The sequence below is a fragment of the Myotis myotis genome, unplaced genomic scaffold, assembly GCF_014108235.1.
Source record: "Myotis myotis isolate mMyoMyo1 unplaced genomic scaffold, mMyoMyo1.p scaffold_m19_p_3, whole genome shotgun sequence".
In the NCBI taxonomy this organism is placed as follows: domain Eukaryota; kingdom Metazoa; phylum Chordata; class Mammalia; order Chiroptera; family Vespertilionidae; genus Myotis; species Myotis myotis.
In genome coordinates this window covers 80,683,313-80,704,587 of record NW_023416335.1, presented here as the reverse complement: position 1 = coordinate 80,704,587, position 21,275 = coordinate 80,683,313, and the positions used below count along the sequence as shown (strand labels likewise).

Genomic DNA, 21,275 nt, shown 5'->3' with positions numbered 1-21,275 from the left:
TCACCTAAAAAAATTCCCTTGTGCCTCTTTTAGTCACCCCTCTTTCCTGGAAAACACTGATATGTTTTCTGTTTCTATTAGTTTTGCCTTTTTCCAAACTGGCATATGAATGGAATTAAATAGTTTGTGCTTCTTGAGTCTGGTTTCTTTCACTTTAATAATGCATTTGAGATTCATCACAATGTTGCATGTACTAGTAGTTTGCTCTGTTTAATTGCTAGGTACCTTAACTCATTTTATTAGTGTTTAAATGTCAATACTTCTCTGTGTTCCTACTACTTTAGCTTTATGTCTAATGCTCAGGCCTTCTCACCTAGTTATCAACACTAGCTTCCTAAGCTTTCCTCCTGTTTCCAGCCTGGGTTTTGCCTAATATGTTCTTCCAACACTAATTTTGTTCTTTCTTACTTTGCCCTGGCTTTTATTATTATTATTATTCAGTTTATTTAAACTAAAAAAAATTCACCTGTTTCTCTCATCCCCATTTCCTACCTCTGGTAACCATCAGTCTATTCTGTATCTCTAAGCTTAGTTAATTTATTTTATTAGATTCTATACATAATACATATGTGGGATTTGCTTTCTCAATCTCACTTATTTCACTTAGCATAATGCCCTTGAGGTCCATGAATGGTGTTGCAAATGGCAATATTTTATTCTTTCTTATGGCTGAATAATATTCTATATGTAAGATATAGAATATTAATATTCTCTATATAAGATATAGAATATTTACATACATATATATTACATCTTTATTCATCTATAGATGGACACTTGGGCTATTTTCATATCTTGGCTTTGGTAAATAATGCTGCAATGGGGGTGTATATAACATTTCAAGTTACTGTTTCAGTTTTCCTCTAATACCCAGAAGTGGGATGCTGGATCATATGGTTCTATTTTGAATTTTCTGGGGAACCTCCATGCTATTTTCCATAATGGCTGCAACAATTTACATTCCCACTAACACTGCACAGGGATCCTTTTTTTCTACATCTTCACCAACACTTGTTATTTCTAGTCTTTTTAATAATAGCCATTCAAACAGATGTGAGGTAATATTTCATGTAGTTTTGATTTCCATTTCCCTGATGATTGATGAGGTAGAGCATCTTTTCATATTTGTTAGATATCTGTGTGTCTTCTTTGGAAAAATGGCTATTCAGATACTATTTTTTAATTGATTGTTTTTTTGTTTGTTAATTTTGCGTTGTATGAGTTTTTATATATTTTGGATATTAGCCCTTTATTATATATATATGATTCATAAATATTTTCTCATTCGGTAGGTTGCTTTTTCATTTTCTTGATGGCTTCCTTTGCTGCACAGATGCTTTTTAGCATGATGTTGCCTTTTTTTAAGTGGCAGATTAAAAAACCATCTCCAAGATCTTTGTCAAGGAGTTTATTGCCTATATTTTCTTCTGGAAGTTTTATGGTTTCAGATCTTGACACTCAAGTCTTTAGTCTATTTTGAGTTAATTTTTCTACATGGTGTAAGATAGCAGTTCAGTTTCATTCTTTTGCATGTGCTGTAACATTTTCCCAACACCATTTATTGAAGAGACTGCCCTTTCCTCATTGTATGTTCTTGGCTGTTTTGTCATAAATTAATTGACCATATATGCATGGGTTTATTTCTAGGCTCTGTTCTGTTCCATTGTTCTATGTGTCCGTCTTTAAGCCAATACCATACTGTTTTAATTATAATAGCTAATAATATAATTTGAAATCGGGGAATGTGAAGCCTCCAGCTTTGTTCTTCTGACTCAAGATTGCTCTGGCTATTCAGGATATTTTTATGGCTTGATACAAATTTTAGGTTGTTTGTTCTAGTTCTGTGAAAAACGTCATCCATTTATAGGACTGCACTGAATTTGTGGATTGCTTTGGTGGTATGGACATTTTAATAATATTAATTCTTCCTATCCATGAACATTTATTTGTTTCTTCTTCAATTTTTTTCTTTAATGTCTCATATTTTCCAATATACAGGTCTTTTACTTTCTTTGTTAAATTTATTCTTACTATTTTATTCTTTTTGATACAATTGTAAACTGTTATTTTCTTAATTTCTCTTTCCAGTAGTTCATTATTAGTGCATAGAAATGCAACAGATTTTTGCTATTGATTTTGTATTGTGAAACTGTACTGAATTTTTTTTATTAGTTCTGTTTTGATGAAATCTATAGGGTTTTCTACATATAGTATAATGTCATCTTTAAATAGTGACAATTTTACTTAATCCTTTCCAATATGGATGCCTTTTATTTCTTTCTCTTACTAATTACTTTGGCTAAGACATCTAATACTGTGCTGAATAAAAGTGTTAAGAGTGGGATTTCCTGTTACTAGTAAAGTGGTGGCCTAAGTAAACGCAGTACTTGATTTCTCCCACATCCATATCAATAATACATGTAAACTACAGAACAACCATCATTCAGGACTGCTTGAATTCTAGCTGAATGTAAGTCCTACAACTAGGGATTTAAAGAAGAGGCCACATCAAGACTGGTAGAAGGGGTGGAGACGTGGAATGGACTGGTCCTATATCCATGTGTGGTGGTTTAAAATTGGGAGGGATATCTTGGCTGCGGGGGTCCCCCCTGAGGAGTGAGGGGCTCCAGCCCCACAACAGAGCCCCCAGCCCAGGGTTCTGTTGCTAGGAAGACAAGTACCCATAACTTCTGCCTGTCAAAACTAGCAATGATTGTGTGTGAGTGAGATGGAGGGCTGCTGGTGTTCTAGGCAGGGCCTGGGCACGAACTTATTTGGACTTACTCCTTCTGAGCTCTAGCATGAGGGCAGCAGCTTGAAAGGAGCTAGGGATATATGGTAGGAACTGAATTGTCTGGTATCAGGGCCAGAGCTGTGGGCAGGGGGGCAACTTTCTGCCACACAGAAGTGCTGGCAGAGACCATTGTTTCTTTCCTGAGACCCCCTGCTCCCCCACTGAGCCCACAGGGGGCTCCATATCTGACTCTCCATCAACGTGACTCACACTGTTTGCCTCGACCTGGTAATTCCCTGAGACCCTTTCCTACTCAACTTGTGGGCCCATCCAAATCATTTCTTGTGGCTTTTCCATATAAGTGACCTCTCTTGACTCATGCTTTGGACTTTCCTAAAATCTCTCAAACAAGCAGCATCTGGCTTCTGTGTACCCTGTACCTCTTGCTAAGTGACGTCAGGCTCACCGTTAGTGGTAGCTTGCCTTGGTTCATAGCTTGCTCTCTACTGGGCACCTCCAAGCCCAACAGAAGTAGCATCCATTTGCAAATTGCTCTGTAGCTCATGCCTGGTGGGCACAGGCAGTGGTGGTCTTGCACCTCCCAAGAGGCCCCCAAGCCAGTGCACACAGTGGATAGCTTAGACCATGCCAGAATACAACCCTCCATGAGTGACACACACAAAGGTGAATTCAGTGACCATCAAAGCTCCACTGAAGCAAGTCTTGCTCCATAAGGGTGTCTCCTACACAGCAGCTCCTCCACTTTAGTTGCAGCCAGATCTCACAGATTAATGGCCTGAGGGACAATCCCTCCCATTGATGTCAACAGCAGTCAAGGCTCAGCTACAACAGGACAGTGCATACAGCCCACACAGGAGTGCACCTGGAGTACCCAGCTCAGATGACTAGGGAGGCTGTGCCACTGGTCCCTACACCATGCCTACTACACAAGGCCACTCTACCAATTCCAGGAAATGTAGCAGCTCTACCTCATAAGTAGAAACAAACATAGGAAGCAGCCAAAAAATGCAGAGACAAAGAAACAGGTCCCAAATGAAAGAAGAGGAGGAATTTCCAGAAAAAAAACTAAATGAAGTGGAGGCATGCAAACTACCAGCTACAGATTTCAAAACAGTGGTAATAAGGATACTCAAGGAATTTAGCAAGAACTTCAGCAGCATAAAAAGGACATAAAAACCATAAAAAAGAGTCAGTCAGAAATGAAGGATACACTAACTGAAATGAAGAATAATTCAAGAGAATCAATAATAGATGACATGGAGAATTAAATCAACAATTTGGAATATGAGGAAGCAAAAAATACCCAATCAGAACAGTAAAAAGAAAAAGAATAAAAAAATATGAAGATAGTGTAAGGATCCTTTGGGACAACTTCAGGCATACCAACATTTGCATCATGGGGTTGCCAAAAGGAGAGCGAGAGCAAGAAATTGAAAACCTATTTGAAAAAATAATGACAGAAATCTTCCCTTATATGGTGACGGAAATAGATATACAAGTCCAGGAAGCGCAGAGAATCCCAAATAAGATGAACCCAAAGAGGCTTACACCAAGACACGTCATAATTAAAATGCCAAAGGTTAAAAACAAGGAGAGAATTTTAAAAGCAGCAAGAGAAAAGCAGTTAGTTACCTACAAGGGAGCACCCATACAACTGTCAGCTGATTTCTCAACAGAAACTTTGCAGGCCAGAAGACAGTGGCAAGAAATATTCAAAGTGATGAAAAGCAAGGACCTACAACCAAGATTACTCTACCCAGCAAAGCTATCATTTAGAATTGAAGGTCAGATAAAGAGCTTCCCAGACAAGAAAAAGCTAAAGGAGTTCATCAGCACCAAATCAGTATTACATGAAATGTTTAAGGGTCTTCTTTAAGAAGAAGAGGAAAAAAAGGATAAAAAATATGAACAATAAAAGGCAATAAATACATATTATCAACAATTGAATCTAAAAATAAAAAGAAATGAACAAGCAGAACAAAAACAGACTCATAGATCAGAAGACATCTTGATAGCTGCCAGAGGTGGGTTGGGGATGGGTGTTAAAAGGTGAAGAGGTTGAGAAGTATAAATTGGTACTTACAGAATAGCCATTGGGGTGTAAAGTATAGTATAGAGAATATAGCCAATAACATTCTAATAACTATGTATGTTGTCAGATGGGTATAAGATTTATTGGGATAATCTTAGTAAGTTATATAATTTCTAAACACTGGGGTGTACACCTGACACTAATATAGTATTTCATGTCAACTGGAATTGAAAAATTAAAAATGATTAAGAAAGAAGTGGTGAGAATGGTAATCCTGATTTCAGAGATATTAAAATGTAAAAAGTGTGTATCTTGGAATTAGTGAAATTTATCAGTTTGTCTCTCCCAACATTTGTAAGCTCCTTCAGGTCAGTGACAACACACTGTTCAGTTTTCTATTCCCTTCATGGGCACATAGTCGACGGCTAATTGAAAAAGTAAAGCTGGCAAATTGTACATTCCTTATGAATTTTATAATAGAAACATTAAAGTAAAAGTAGTTGTCTTTTCCTTTTCCTAGAGATATTCCTCATTCTTTTTATTTTTGGTTGCATATTATTCCATTATTATATGGATGTACCAAAGTTTATTCAACCAATCTACCTATGGATAGTTGGGTTGTTTTCCATATCTATACTTATAATAGGGTAATATGCAAATTGGTTGGGACACCATCATGTAACGACTGATCAGCAGGAGCGGGACTTGCAGCGTTGGGGATGGGGGTGGGGACTTGCGCCGCTGGGACGTTGAGGCTCCCTCCCAGCCCGGTGCCCGGCCAGGAACGTGAGGCTGCCTCATGGGCTCCTCATGTGAAAGGTGAGCTCAGATCTTCATTCTTCGTGATCATGGTATCTCCCCTGCCAGGTAAGTATCAGATCTTCATTCTTATTCAGTGTAGTGGAGAGTGGGAATTGGTTTATAGGATCCAGTCCCACTTGGGGAAATGTTACTACAGTCTGAGAGTAGATGTAAAATGGGGATCATATTTATTTGCTCACAGGCTTACTGTAGAACAGACAGAGTCACCATCCTCACAGAATTTAGGATGCCCTATGTGCAAACCTAGAATGAAAAGTCAGCAACACCCCACATGGCCAAGAACTAGAAACTTCCCTTTGAAAGGAGCGTATGCAACAGAACTGTGAGTCCTTGGAGGGCAAAGAGGAAAGCTGTCCTTGCGGTTAATTTAAGAGTTTAAGGTGAAAAACTGGCATCATAAAGTAATGGCATAACACCGAGCCCATGCAGTCATGTGGCAACACTGAGATCGCGGGACCCTTGGGACGAGCGGTTTCCAATGCCGTGGGAACCCCCTGGCCCCACCTTGGCTTCTGGGTGCCAGTTACAGACAACCATGTGCACAGGGATGAGGGCCTCTGGGCCTGCAGTGGCGGGGTTAGGGGACAGAGGACCTCCTCCCATAAAGTCTCCCCCAGCCTGCGCAGCATCAGGCTGTGTGGCATGCCCCCACTGATGGCATCACCAGGTGACATCACCTAGGGGGGCTGCTTAGGCAGTTTCCCTGAAGAGGGGCATGCGCCCATCTCAGAGATGAGGAGGGCGAGGCCGGAGCTGAAGCCGTAGGTCTGTCTGGCTGTCACAGGGCCTGGACAGTGCGGTGGCCCCGGTGCTGGCGGCGAGTGTTGAGCGCCTGAATCCGGGGAGCCACCCAGACCCACAGGCCTTCCCAGGTAGACCGCTCCCCTCACCAAACCCAGGTCTGACCCTCATCCTCCCCAACAGACCCCAGGGGCCCAACCTCCCAAATGGTGACCTTTGACTGCTCGCCCTCACCCTAACATTTCAGTTTCAGAACCTAACACCTCCCTTGACCCCCTCACCTCCGATCTAACCTTTAACAGGAGCCATTTACAACCACATCTGGTCAGCACCACTCTCCCCCCTCTAGCCTCCCACCTTCCTCAATGGAAGCTGCTATTGCTTTCTGTGAACTCTAACGAAATGGAATTAGTCAAAGAAGAATATGTCCAAGCAAAGACCTTGAACTAAAGAAGAAATAAAGTAACTAATATACATAAGAAAGGTTAACTTCAAAGGTAATCAAGTAATTGCAAAGGAAGTACCTGGGACATTTAAAAAATCACAATATTCAGTACTGGAGAGGGTGTGATGAAACCGACACCTGATAGCACTGGTCTGGAGTACAGGGGAGAGCATTTCTAGAGACAGTTTGACAGGATATAGCAAATATTCAGGCTCCTGGGCTGGATGATTGCATTTCCAGGAATTTATCATAGATAATAATCAAAAAGTTGGGCCAGATATCATCATAATAATAAAAGGCTAATATGCAAATGGTCATCACACCATGACACCATAACGACCGAACAGCAGGAGGCTGCGTGCGAGGCAGGCGTGGGTGGGCAGGCGTGGGTGGGCGGGCACTTGTGCTGGCCTGGGACGTGAGGCTGCGTCCCAGCTCGGTGCTTGGCCTGGAATGTGAGGCTGCCTCCCTGTCCAGCGCCGGGCTGGGGACGTAACTAGCAATATTAAAATATTTCCTCTCATTAATCCCCTTTTAATGTGCATGAATTTTGTGCACCGGGCCACTACTTTTGTAATAACAAACTAAGTTGCAATGAAATATTTTGTGCACATGTATTTTGTTCAAAGTGTCTCTACAAGATTAATTCCTAGAAGTGTGATTGTTAGGTCAATAGGTAAATGTATGTGTAGTTTTGTTAGATACTGCCAAATTTTCTTCTATATGGATACTATTTTGCATTCCCACCAACAATGACAACAGAGAGGGTTCTAAGCTCTTTAATGTTTGCTAACTTGGTAGTTAGGAATGTATCTAAGGAGTAATTTTAATTTGCATTTCTTATATTAGGAGAGAAATTGAAATTCTCTATTTGTAAGGGTTATTATTACATCTTTCCTTAGTAAATTATCTGCTCATTCCTTTTGCCCATTTTTTCAATTGAGTTTTTGGTATTTTTTTCAATTGGTTTTTGAGTTCTTAATATTAGGCATAATTTACCTTTTTTTTAAAAAATATTTTTATTGATTTCAGAGAGGAAAGGAGAGGGAGAGATAGAAAAATCAATGATGAGAGAGAATCATTGATCGGCTGCCTCCTGTACACTCCCTACTGGGGATTGAGCCCGCAACCCAGGCATGTGCCCTTGACCGGAATCGAACCTGGGACCCTTCAGTCCGCAGGCCAACGCTCTATCATCTGAGCCAAACCAGCCAGGGCCATAATTTACCTTTTATCTGTGATAAATGCTGCATGTATTTTCTCTCACTTTGACTTTATGAATAAATTATTTTTTGCCTTGTAAAATTAAATATCACAGGTTAAATTATTAATATTTTGTCTTATTGCATCTAGATTTTGAATCAAGTTAGAAAGTTTTTCCTCATACCCAGATTATGGAGGTATTAACATTGTTTGCGGGTAGTTTTTATCGCGCGCTAACAGGTGGCGCGGGCCATTTTTGCTAATTTTTTGTGCAAATGGCAACGTTCAGTAAAATTACGATAACTTTAGTTTACGTATTTATACGTTACCCGCATTCTACTGCTAGTCTATAAAAAATGTATTAATACGTGTCCCGCACTCTACTACTACAGTCAACGTAAACCGTATAAATACGTTTCCCGCATACAATGTGTTAACTTATGACTTTTTCAGCTTCTAGATTGACCTCACTTCAGTTCTTGCACAATAGCCCCTTACATTTCAGAACCAGTAACAGAGCACTAAATCTTTCTCATACTGCCACCTCTCTCTTTGGAGCATTTAATCTATTTACATTTAAGGTTGTTATTGATAGGTACTGCCGCCTCTCTCTGAATGCAGCTGGGAAGGGTCCTCCAAATGAAAGGAATGGTGTTATAAGATTGGGTCCACATGGTTAATTCAGGATAATATTTGCATCTCAAGGTGCTTAACTTAATCACATTAGCAAAGTTCTTTTTGCTATGTAAAGTAACATTCACAGGTTTTGGGAATTAAGACATGGACATCTCTGTGGGTAATCTGCCTATCACTCTTGACCATTTTGGAAGACCCCACTATTGAGAGCATTGTCATTCATAATATTTGAGTTAAAGTAGAGCACACCTGTCTCATTCCATATAGTCCCACCCTCTTGGTGCCCTGACTGGAAATCAAACCCATGACCCTTAAGTGCATGGGATGATGCTCTAACCACTGAACACACTGGCCAGGGCATATAGTTTTCATATTCATAACGATTCTAAGTATAGCTTAAAGTATCTAACTTCATCATTATATTTTTTTGTATAGGTCTACCCATTTATTTGTTGAAATATGTGCTATTTTACAAGTTATTTTTCCTGTACTAAAGATTAAGCATTAAGCTGAGCTTTTATTTGAAATTATGTGTGTAGGCCATCTATTACCTATGGATTTTTTTCGAGGTTATAAAGCAAACATTACACACTATTGTTTGTAAAATGAGGATTTTGGGTCTAACAGAATTGAGAACCAGCTGGTTAGATAGACTGCTGCATTGTGGTTGACATGAAGTAGATACTCACTTGAATATGCACCATCCTAGAGGCTTGGGAAATCGGAAAATATTTTAAGTAGAATGATTTTTATATACATGAGGGATAGGTGTGATCCTTCGAACACTGTCATTTTCCCCATGAAAAACATTTAGTTGGTCCTCTATAGCATTTTCTAATGTAGAAAAGCTATAGAATTACTTAGATCAATTTCTGATTTTTGAGAATTAATAAGTTCTTATAGTATAGGGCAGGAGATTCTGTTTCGAGACAGATTCATTTCAGTTATTTAATTATAATTTTGTATGTATTTACTATGTTTTTCAAAAATAAAATTTTACAATAATAATCTCTTTGCAGCCTCTTAGAAGTAATCAAAATTATTTACTAAATGTTAACCCACTAATTACTCTAAAAGAGGTTACTAAAGTAGAATTTCCTCTCTTTCAAAATTAAGTATCAGAAAGGTTAAGTCGTAGAGCAGTGGTTCTCAACCTTGGCTGCACATTAGAATCACCTGGGAATCTTTTTTTAAAATCCTGATATCTGGGCCTCAATCTCCAGAAATTCTGTTTCTTTGTTATGGGGTGGGGCCACAACATTAGTAACAAAGAAACAGAATTTCTGGAGGATGAGGCCCAGAAATCAGGATTTTAAAAAGATTCCCAGGTGATTCTAATGTGCAGCCAAGGTTGAGAACCACTGTACTAGAGTTTATATCTCAAAGTAAGCCAAACCTAGTACAACAGACCCTAGTTTATTAAAATTCAACCTATTTTCTTGCCTGCTGAATTGTACATCTTTCAAAACAATAAGCAGCAGATAATGAGGCTCACTCTGAGATAAAAAAACTGAGTTGAGGCCCTACAAGTACCATCTGTTTTTCTTTGGAATGTTTTCCTTCATATTAGCTTGATTTGCTTTAGAATGCTATTGTTCTTGTCACATGTTTGTTTTTAAGTATAGTATTGATCTGTTTTCTACTTGCTAGATTATTTTTCTTTTTTCTTTTTTTTAAATCATATCTCTTCAGGACAAAATAGACACTATTGAGTGTCTATTACATCCTATGGAGAACTTCAATTTTAGGTCACAGCATTAAGAGTACTTGCTAGATTTTTAAAAAACTAATTTGATATTTATTAACCTGTTAATCTCTTTAAGCATAATCACATGCACATACATATATTTACATAAATGTTAAAACAACATAATAGAATGGAATAATATTGTAGTTTCTAAACATTAGTGTTGTTTACAACTGATAGAAGTCCATCTCAACAGTGTGTTATTTTTATAATTGAAACTTTGTTAAACATATCTTAGGTTCTCATTTTGTCAGAAAGATAATCTCAAATATTGAATATAATGATACTTATGGTATTTTAATTTAATTTCACAACTAGAACTACTTCAAGTGTTTACATGATAGGACATAGCACAAAGTTATATATTGAGAAAAAAAAATATTTGCTGGTTTAACTTGATAATATTTTAAACTTGTACATTCCCCAAACACAAAGTATGTCTTAAGGTTTAACTGTGCAATATATGTTATAAAGGTTCATTGTGAAGAACTGTCATATGTTGCATGAATTTGTCATTTAAAAAGCAGTCAGTACTTTTAAAACGTATCCAAATTTGATATTCAGATCTAAAGTATGCACTGGACTCATTAATTGAAACAGTACTTTTTAAAAGTACTGAACAACATCTTTTGTGTTATTTTAACAAATTTAGTTTTCATGAGGTATTTATTAGATTTACAAAAACATACTAGGAAGATTTTGGGCATGTGTACAAAAATAAACAGTATAATAAAACCAAATCCATTAGCCCAAGGGGAAAAAAAAGTTACCAAGGAACCCTACCAAATAAGGAACTCCAGCTTGAAAGGTATTTCATTTACCATCCTCGCTGATCCAAAAACATAGGATTCATAAACTTGGAGAGGGCAAGAATTTCAAATATGGGGTTTTCCTGTGGAATCGCTCCAAACTTAAGGACATTGTGTAATGAAGATCTAGCACTGTTGGTTAGAACACATTGTTATGCTTGACCATCTCCATTAGCTAGTACTTTTGTTTCGAATAACTTTATAGTAATTTTGATTAGAGCTCTTAGGGCAATCTTTTAAAAGTCCTCAGGATTTAATTAAATTAAATTAATTAGCTAATTAATTTAATCCTCACCTGAGGATATTTTTTTCTATTAATTTTTAGAGAGAGTGAAAAGGAGAGGGAGAGACAGTGAAAAACACCGATATGAGAGTGACACATGGATTAGTTGCTTCCTGCATGCCTCCGATCAGGGCCAGGATCCTGCAACTGAGGTACATGCCCTTGATTGAAATCAAGCCCCGGATCCTTCAGTCCACAGGCCAACGCTCTATCCATTGAGGCAAACTGGCTAGGGCAGGTCCTCAGGATTTTATAGTCATCAGAGATTGCTGCAAGAGTAAGGAGTTTGCTGAAGCTTAATGAGATTAGTGATGAAGGTATATATGTATATTCTCCTTACAGGGAATATGTTGAAAAAGAAAAGAAAGAAGGATAGAACTTTGATTTGATTTTGAAATTCACAAATTTTCTAATGTATTTTTAAACATTTTATTCTTGGAAATAAAAAGTAAACATGTACTTCACAGATTATCATCTAGTTGCCTTTTATGATTCCGAAATGCTTTCTTTTTCTACTCTTAGCCTATTAAAAAACCTCAGTAACTCAGGATCCAAACCACTTTCTGAATGCATAGTATTTTATTGCTGATTTACAAGCCAGTAGAAACAGGGCTTTCTGAGGTGTGTGAACTGAAAGCTGCTTGGCAGAACCACAGAGATAGAAGAAAAAAAAAAGACAGCAAAGGGAAAGTGTTCTTTAACAGAGCTTAACTAGTGCCTCTGGAAACCTAAGAGTTGAAGTACGCCCAGCCAGTGTGGCTCAGTGGTTGAGCGTCGACCTATGAATCAGGAGGTCACGATTCAATCCAGGTCAGGGCACATACCCAGATTGTGGGCTTGATCCCCAAAGGGGAATGTGCAGGAGGTAGTCCATTGATGATTCTCTCTCATCATTGATGTTTCTATCTCTCCCTCTCCCTTCCTCTCTGAAATCAATAAAAATATTTTAAAAAATCAGTTGACGTAGTTTGTGATTTAAGCTGGTATAGAAGCTACCAAAATCTTGATTTTACTTTCTATTGACTACTCTGAAAAGCTAATCAGAGGAGGGGCCTTGGCCAGTCTAGTTCTATGATGCTTCCTGCTCATTTCCCCTCAAGCCTCTGTGCAGGAGAGGAGCGATGCCCATTATGCCCTCGCAGAGGTGGGAAGTTGAGCAGGGTAAGCAGGTTCCCCTGTTACCTCCACCAGCACGTTTCGTTAGCGTTAGCAAGCCTCTTTCTGTGCTGCTTCAGGAAGGAGACTCCACATTTATCCTTCACAACACTCCGTGAATCCTATCAACTCTTCCCTATCACCTACCTAGGGAACAACTGTTTGGCCCCCTACTGCATAGTGTCTCCCTGGGGAAGCAATTCAGGGAAGGCAGCTTTAGCTTTGTGAGGAAGGTTCCAGAAGAGACACATTAAGCCAATCAAAAGAATTGTCCGTTGTTGGAGCCATAGCATACTTTTTAGCCTTTTCCTCATCTACCCTACCCCCACAGCCAATTACCAGACTAACATCATTTGCTTTTCGCAGGATACACTGTAGCTACAGACATCTCCAGTGGTTCTAACCCATCATGCCTAGACCCATTGTAGAGAATTTGGTGGAAAATGCATTTAACCTATGCAATTTTACTTTGTACAGTTTTTTTAAAATATATTTTATTGATTTTTTACAGAGAGGAAGGTTGTGGGATAGAGAGTTAGAAACATCGATGAGAGAGAAACATCAATCAGCACACTCCTGCACACTCCCTACTGGGGTTGTGCCCGCAACCAAGGTACATGCCCTTGACCAGAATCGAACCTGGGAACCTTGAGTCCGCAAGCTGACGCTCTATCCACTGAGCCAAACCGGTTAGGGCTGTACAGTTTTTAAGAACACATCAGTTATGGTGGAACATATGTAAATATTTATTTATTTATTTTTGGTGAGAAGTTGAAGTTCTATTCTCCAAATTCAATTATGTAATACAGTGTAATCAGCTTTACTCACCATATTTTACATTAGATCCTCAGACCTTAATTCATCTAATACCTGAATGTTTGTTTTTTTTTTACTGCTTAAAGTATTACAAAGAGTATTACATATGTCTCCTTTTTTCCCCCCCGCCCTTGACAATCCCCTGGCCTCCCCTACCCCCCAGTGTCTTATGTCCATTGGTTATGCTTATATGCATGCATACAAGTCCTTCGGTTGATCTCTTACCCACCCCCCTCCTGCCCTCCCACCCTCCCCGGCCTTCCTGCTGTAGTTTGACAGTCTGTTCGAGGCAGAGCTGCCTGGAACAGACTACCCGAATGTTTGTACCATTTACCAACCTCTTCCTATTCCTGTGCTGCCTCCCCCCCACCGTGACCCCTTCCATCTAACACCCTGCCCCTGCAGCTACTTTTCTACTCTCTGTTTCTGTTTTGACTTTTTTTAAAAAAATTCCACATATGAGTAATACCATACAGTATTTGTCTTTTTCTGTCTGCTTAATCACTTACCATAAAGTCCTCAAGATCCATCTATATATTTGTAAGTAATAGAACTTCCTTTTTCTCATGGCTGAATAATATTTTATTGTATATTTATATATAAAACATCTTTTTTTTATCCATTCATTTAGGGATGATGGATACAAGTTGTTTCCATATCTTGGCTATTATGAATAATGCTGCATTGAACATGGGAATACAGATATCACTTTGATATCCTGTTTTCATTTTTTAATATATATCCAGAAGTGGCATTGTTGCATCATATGGTAGTTTAATTTTTAATTTTTTGAGGGACCTTCATCTGTTTTCCATAGTGACTGTACCAATTTGTATTCCCACCAACAGTTCATAAGGGTTCCCTTCTTTCCACATCTTTACCAACATTAATCTCCTGTCTTTTTTTTAATAGGTGTTCTTATAGGTGGGAGGTGATGTCTCATTATGGTTTGATTTGCATTTCCCTGATGATTAGTGGTGTCAAGAACCTTTTCATGTACCTGTTGGCCATTTGTATGTCTCTGTTACAAAATTGTCAATTCTGATTCTCTGCCTATTTATTTTATTTTATTTTATTTTTTGTTAATCCTCACCTAAGGATATTTCCCCCATTTATTTTTAGAAAGAGTGTAAGGAAGGGAGGGAGAGGGAGAGAGGGAGAGAGAGAGAAAGAAAAAATGTCATTGTGAGAGAGACATGTTGATCGGTTGCCTCCTGCATGGCCCCAATTGGAATCAGAGCTCGAACATGCAACCCATGTACATGCCCTTGACTGGGAATTGAACTCCTAACCCTTCTTGCTCAGGTGGACACTCTAACCACTGTTTTTTGTTTGTTTGTTATTTTTCTATTGAGTTGCATGAATTCTTTATATATTCTGGATATTAACCCCTTATGAGATACATGATTTGAAAATATTTTCTCCCTTCAGAAGGTTGCCTTTTCATTTTGTTGATGATGTCTTTTGTTGTGTAGAACTTTTTGTTTGATGTAATCCCACTTTTTTTGCCTTTGCTTTTGGTGTCAAATCCAAAAAAAACCCACTGCCAAGACAGATGTCAAGAAGCTTAACACCAATGTTTTCTTCTAGGAGTTTTATGGTTTCAGGTCTTACATTTAAGTCTTTAATCCACTTTGAGTTGATTTTTGTGTATGGTGTAAGATAGTGGTCCAGTTTAGTTCTTTTGCATGTGGCTATATAGTTTTCCTGCATCATTTCCTTTTCCCAATGACTCCTTTGTCATAAATTTTTTTACTATGTATGAATGGGTTTACTTCTAGGTTCTCTGTTCTATTTTATTGATTTCTCTGTGTGTTGTTTTTTATGCCAATGTCATCCTGTTTTGATTACAATACCTTTGTAATATAGTTTGAAACCAGGAAATATGATGCCTCCAACTTTATTTTTTTCTCAGGATCGGCTATTCAGTATATTTTGTGGTTCCATATAAAATTTAGGATTGTTTGTTCTATGTCTGTGAGAAACACTATTGAAAATTTGATGTGGGTTGCATTGAATTTGTAGATTGCTTTGGGTAGTATGTATATTTTAGCAACATTAATTCTTCCAATTCATGAATATGGAATTTCTTTTTATTTGTGCCTTCATCAATTTCATTAGTGTCTCATAATTTTCAGTTATGTTAGTTGAACATTTGTAGATATCTTTAATTTTTTAAAATTTATCATTTTTTTGGTGAGAACATTTAAGTCCTACTCTCTTTTCTAAAAAATACACTGCCGTATTTGTACATATTAAATATTTTTAGATATTTAATCAGAATACATTGCATTGCTTAAAGAATGGTGGGAGTAATAGTTTAAGAATATAATACAGATCGTGTCATTTCCCTGCTTAGACTCACTCAGTGGCTTTCCGTCATACTTAGAATAAAGCATGAGTACTCCATCAGTACTTTTCAACCTTGGCTGCCTAGTAGAGCCACTCAAGGAGCTTTGGTAAATTTCCAGTGTCTAGGCCACACCACCAGATAGTCTGAAGTAATTAGTCTAAGCTGGGACCCGGACTTTAGTATATTTTAAAAAATATTTAGTATTCAGTAATTCTAAAAGGCAGCCAGGGTTAATAACCACTGCCCTACATGATCCAACCCATGCCTGTCTCTCCAGCCTTCTCTCACCCTCCTGTACCCTCTGCTGGTTATGTTTCAACTTCATTGGCTATTTCCATCCCTTATATCTGTCTAACTTTTTCTGCTTCAGGTCTTTTGCACAGATGGATTTTTTGGCCTGGAATACTCTTTCCCTGATCTCCACATGGCTTTTTGTCATTCAAATCACAGCTTGAATATATTTAGAGAAATTATCCTTGACCCACCAAGTCACGTGCCATCACATTACCCTATATTTTCTGCATAGCACTGATCACTACGTGACATTTTTTCTCATTTGTTTCTCCTCTGTATCTTCCTGCCTTCCTTCTTGTCCTCTGTCTACTTTCTTTTTGCTATTTTTGTTCTTTTCCAGTGGAATATAAGATCCATGTTTATTTTTTTCAATGCTGTGTTCTCAAGAACAGTGAAGTAGTCTATCAATATATGAAAGAGTGGATAAATACATTTTGAAACATTTATATTATTTTTGAAGGAACCAGCATAGATCTGACCTTTGTCAACTTTTATTTTACTAATTCCTACTTGTTTTAATATTATCATTTCTTTAAATTCTAAGACAAGAATTTCTGTCATACAGTATTGTTATGTCACTTCTAATAGTGTCTTGAACTGTCAACTTACAACTACTAGATTTAAGTTTTAATACATTTGTATTTGTTTTTTCAGTTGCCTCAGATTCAGCTGCCATTTATTAAATACCCACTATGTGCCAGACATTATCTCATTTGATATTAAAGATATTTTACTTACTTTACCCATTTATCATATTATAAGGAAGTGGCAGAATTGGAATTGAAACCTAGCTTTCCTCATAGTGTTCCCATCCTTTCAGTTGTGTTACTTTCCACGTTGGCTGATGAGAAAGGATTTGAGTGTTGTTGAGTGAGGCCAAGTGCCACATCTGCTCTTGGTGTCTTTACTGAATACTGAACAGGTTATTATTACTTACAACAAGCTTGATCTTAAATCCTATTTACTTCCTTTTAAAAACATTTATTATAAGGCAAGTATTATTGTAGATATTTAAACTAGAATTGATTGCTGCTTTCCCACCTGTTCTAACAGTCATATGCTACATTTGTGATAAAATGTAGCATAGTTTGTAGTACCATTTGTTGTTTTTCCATTTGTTGTTTTTTTTTTTAAAGAAGTATATATTTTTTATTGATTTCAGAGAGGAAAGGAGAGGGAGAGAGAGATAGAAACATCAATGGTGAGAGAGAATCATTGGTCAGCCACTTCCTGCACACACCACACTGGGGACTGAGCCTGCAACCTGGGCATGTGCCCTGACCGGGAATACAACTGAGACCTCCTGGGCAATGCTCAACCACTGAGCCATGGCTGAGCTGTAGTACCATTTGAATGAAATGTAATTCTTTAGTTTGTGTATACTGGGGTTTTACTCTATAACATACCTGCTTTTTGCCGTTCTTTTTGAAACTGTCCTTACCCTTTTAAAAATATACTTAGCTGTCTGTAAACATTTCTTCAGAAGCGTTCATAAGTTAGTTTACTTTAAAACATCATCCTTAAGTTGTGGCTGTCTAAAACTGAGAGGGATTTATTTCAGGGTATTAGGTAGCTAACAGAATTTCTGGCAGTATTCAAGTTGCGTGCAGTAGGTACTCGGTGAGTCACCAGGTGGGGGTGAGAGGTGTTCACAAGATCTATATAGGTTCAAAATTGGTGCCAGTTCGGGTCTGACGCCACTCAGTAAATGTCCCATGGTGTACCAAGTCTAGCTGCCATTTGCTGGGTTCTCTCATACCTGTGTAGTGGGGCAGGGTCTCAGGGAGTCATCATGGTGAGGCCAGCTGAGTTGATCAGGCCCAACAGACTAAGACTTGGCCCTTTGAAGGGAAGACACTGAACCAGTTGGGTGTGCGTGGGAAAACTTCCCTTTTCCTAGGGCTACACAACTGAGTCTGTCCCAGATTCTACCAGGAGCCTGACTGAGCAGGGTGGGGTTTCTGGGAGTCCTGAGAGGGGGAGTTCCTGGTCAGGCTTGGGGGAACTTGAGGGTCGTAGTCATGGTCCCTGCCCAGAGCCATACTGTTCAGTCTGTCCTGGTTTCTGCCCAGTCGTTGGCAGGGTGCACCAACCCAGAGTCAAGAGGGTGAGGTCACAGGGAGCCACTAGAGTGGGGCTAGTAGATCTCACATGTAGTGGAGGTGCCAGTCAGATTTCATGGGGAAGTAGGAAAAATGGCTTCTGCCCCAAGCCATACAACTCAGTCACTGACACCCCCTGAGTTTGCCCAGACCTCTGTTCCCCAGCCCGGGCAGCTGACTCCTCACCAGGGCCAAAGCTCTGCAGAGTGTGTTGACAAGGAATCCAAGAGTGGGGGGATTGTATTCCCCCAGGCTGATGCCCAAGGAGGGGTGTTCCACCCAAGAATGATGGCATCTGTGGTGCAGTTGAGGGACTCAGGACAGTGGATACCGGTGGTTGTCCCCTCAGCTCTCTCTCTAGGGCAGCCGTGGGCAAACTACGGCCCACGGGCTGGACCCGGCCCGTTTGAAATGAATAAAACTATTGAAATAAAAGAGCATACCCTTTTATGTAATGATGTTTACTTTGAATTTATATTAGTTCACATAAACACTCCATCCATGCTTTTGTTCCGGCCCTCCGGTCCAGTTTAAGAACCCATTGTGGCCCTCGAGTCAAAAAGTTGCCCACCCCTGCTCTAGGGGCACAAACCCCAGTCTCTGCTTTGGCTTCCTTCCACAGGAGCCCAGGGCAAATGACTGCGAAGTAGATTTTGTGCATTGGCTTTTTTAAGAGGGTACCTGTATCTCTAACCGACTTCCGTCTCTCCCTGTTGGACAGAATCACTGCTGATTTTCACAGCCACATGTTATGTGGGTGCCTCTTCCTATCTCTGTTGCTGGGGAGCCCAACTTGGGGTTGAGACCCCACAATTGTCAGCAAGAACCTTTGCAGCTGAGATATCCCTCTGGAATCTCAACTGTCACCGTGGGAGCAGGGCTAGTCCTTTTTGCATCTCTGCATTTTCTATGAGTCTTGATGTTCATTCTCCTGTAAATCATTGGTTATAAGACTTCTCTTCAGCTTGTCTTCAGCTGGTTATTCAGGATGAGTGTTCTGTAATTTAGTTGTAATTCCAGTTTGGTTCTGGGAGGAGGTGAGTGTAGCTTCCACCTACTCCACTGCCATCTTGGATCCCCTGTTGTTAGCTTTAATCTGAAGAATTTTGTTCAGTGTTCATAGAATAAATCTTTAACTAGAACAGATATCTTGAAATGGATCACACAGGTTACAATGAAGAGAGCTGTAAATGATTCAAAATCAACTTCTTTCCATCAATAGCAGAGCAATGTAAAATAATAATAGTACTCTATAACAACATGATCGTGTACATAAAGGGAGCATTTATCATGTGTGACAGGTTAAAAATAGTTCTTTAAAAGAAGAACCAGAGGGAGAAGCATGGAAGTGTTTATGAATAATTTTACAGTAGCTGTAAAACAAGAGGCCTTTTTGTCTGAGATCAAACATAAATGACACTGAAGAATGTTGGCAACATGCCTTGCATTCTGTTCACAGAGCATGCTTAGACTGTAAATAATGACTTCATTTCTATTATGGGACCTAAAAATTATTAACATTCCGTGTTTATGCAATATTTATGCAGTATTCTGCCAATAATAGTACAGGCATAAGAAACCCCTTATTGCAAAGTTGAAGGCTTATATCTGCTAATCTTGGTGTATTCTTTTATTCACTTAAGTTCCAGATTTTCTTAATATTTATACTACTGGCAAGATATTTTTTGGTAAACTTGGAAAGCCTACAAAATTCCAGCTAGTTTCTTCTGGAAAAAAATCATTAATAATACTTATTTACCCAATCAAAACAAATTAACGCCCACTGTTTATAGTTTTAATTTAGATATCAGGAAATTAAAAGCATATCCACCTAGCGGTACAATTACTGTTAACTGAAGCATTTTTATTTTACTCTTTGGGATATACACTTAATATATTTTAACAGGAATGGAGACGAGGTGTATTTGGGGGCATTTCGGGGAGTAGTCACTAGTTTCCGACTCTTCGCAAAGACTTTGATGGAGAAACAGCTTTCGGGAAGAGTAGCTGAGAAGTGTGCATTTGGTATATTAGCGCTACAGTATATCCACGGGTTGATTATCCAGACCAGCTCTTTCTCTATGGAATTTATTTTCAGAGATTGTTGCTGTATTTGTCATAGTGATATTCTTGAGGACTGCCTGGCTCCTCTCTTATTGTTTGGATAAGCCATTTAACCTCTTTGTAACTCAGTTTTCTCATCTACAAAATGAAGGCATTGATTGTATCTATCTCTTAGGTTTATGTAAGGATTACATGAGTTAATTTATATAAAGTATTTGACACCTAGTAAGCTCCCCATAAGTATTAGCTGCTTATAATTATTGTTATTTCTATTAACTCATTAACACTCTTTTCTTTATATGATGACCTGACCCATATGACACATTTTTCTGAATCTCATTATCAAGAATTGTAGTGCTGCTGCTCTTTTGGTGTCAGTGCTGTGGTCATTATGACTTATGTAACTTTTTTCTGTCACTCTCTTTTTGTGTGTGTGTTCAGTATTAAAAAGATTAGATTTGCTTTTGAGGTTTTTATAATGCATTTTGTGTATCCTCTTTACTTTCCTTTGTTTTATCTTCCCCTTTTTAGTTTTCTTTATCCACTTATTTTAAATATATCCTACTTTTGCTATAATCGTTTGAATTTTCTATCAGAAAAATTATATATTCATTAGAATGTAAAATTTTACTTTCTTTATTTTTAAATATGTTTTTGTTGATTTGAGAGAGAGAGAAAGGGAGAGGGAGAGAGAGAGAGAGATAGAAACATTGATGAGACAGAGACATGGATCAGCTGCTTCCTACACACTCCCTATTGGGGATCAAGCCCACAACCCAGGCATAGGCCCTGACTGGGATTCGACCTGGTGACTTCTTGGTGCATGGGATGACACTCAACCAGCTGAGCCACACTGGCCAGGCTTTACTTTCTTATCAATATTCATATTTAAAGATAAAGGTAGTTCAAATTTCTTTATACACAAAAATTTTACTGTAATACTTTCAGTTGTCTTTCTGAATATTATATCTTGGAAAACTAATTCTAATCTGATTATAGCTATTAAACACATAACTAC

General features: G+C 38.5%; 1 protein-coding gene across 1 annotated transcript in view; it reads left to right on the top strand.

Annotated features, from left to right (window-relative positions):
• The window catches only part of VWA8 (von Willebrand factor A domain containing 8), a 403,894-nt gene that overhangs the window by 98,489 nt on the left and 284,130 nt on the right, over positions 1-21,275 (top strand). The window lies entirely within an intron of this gene.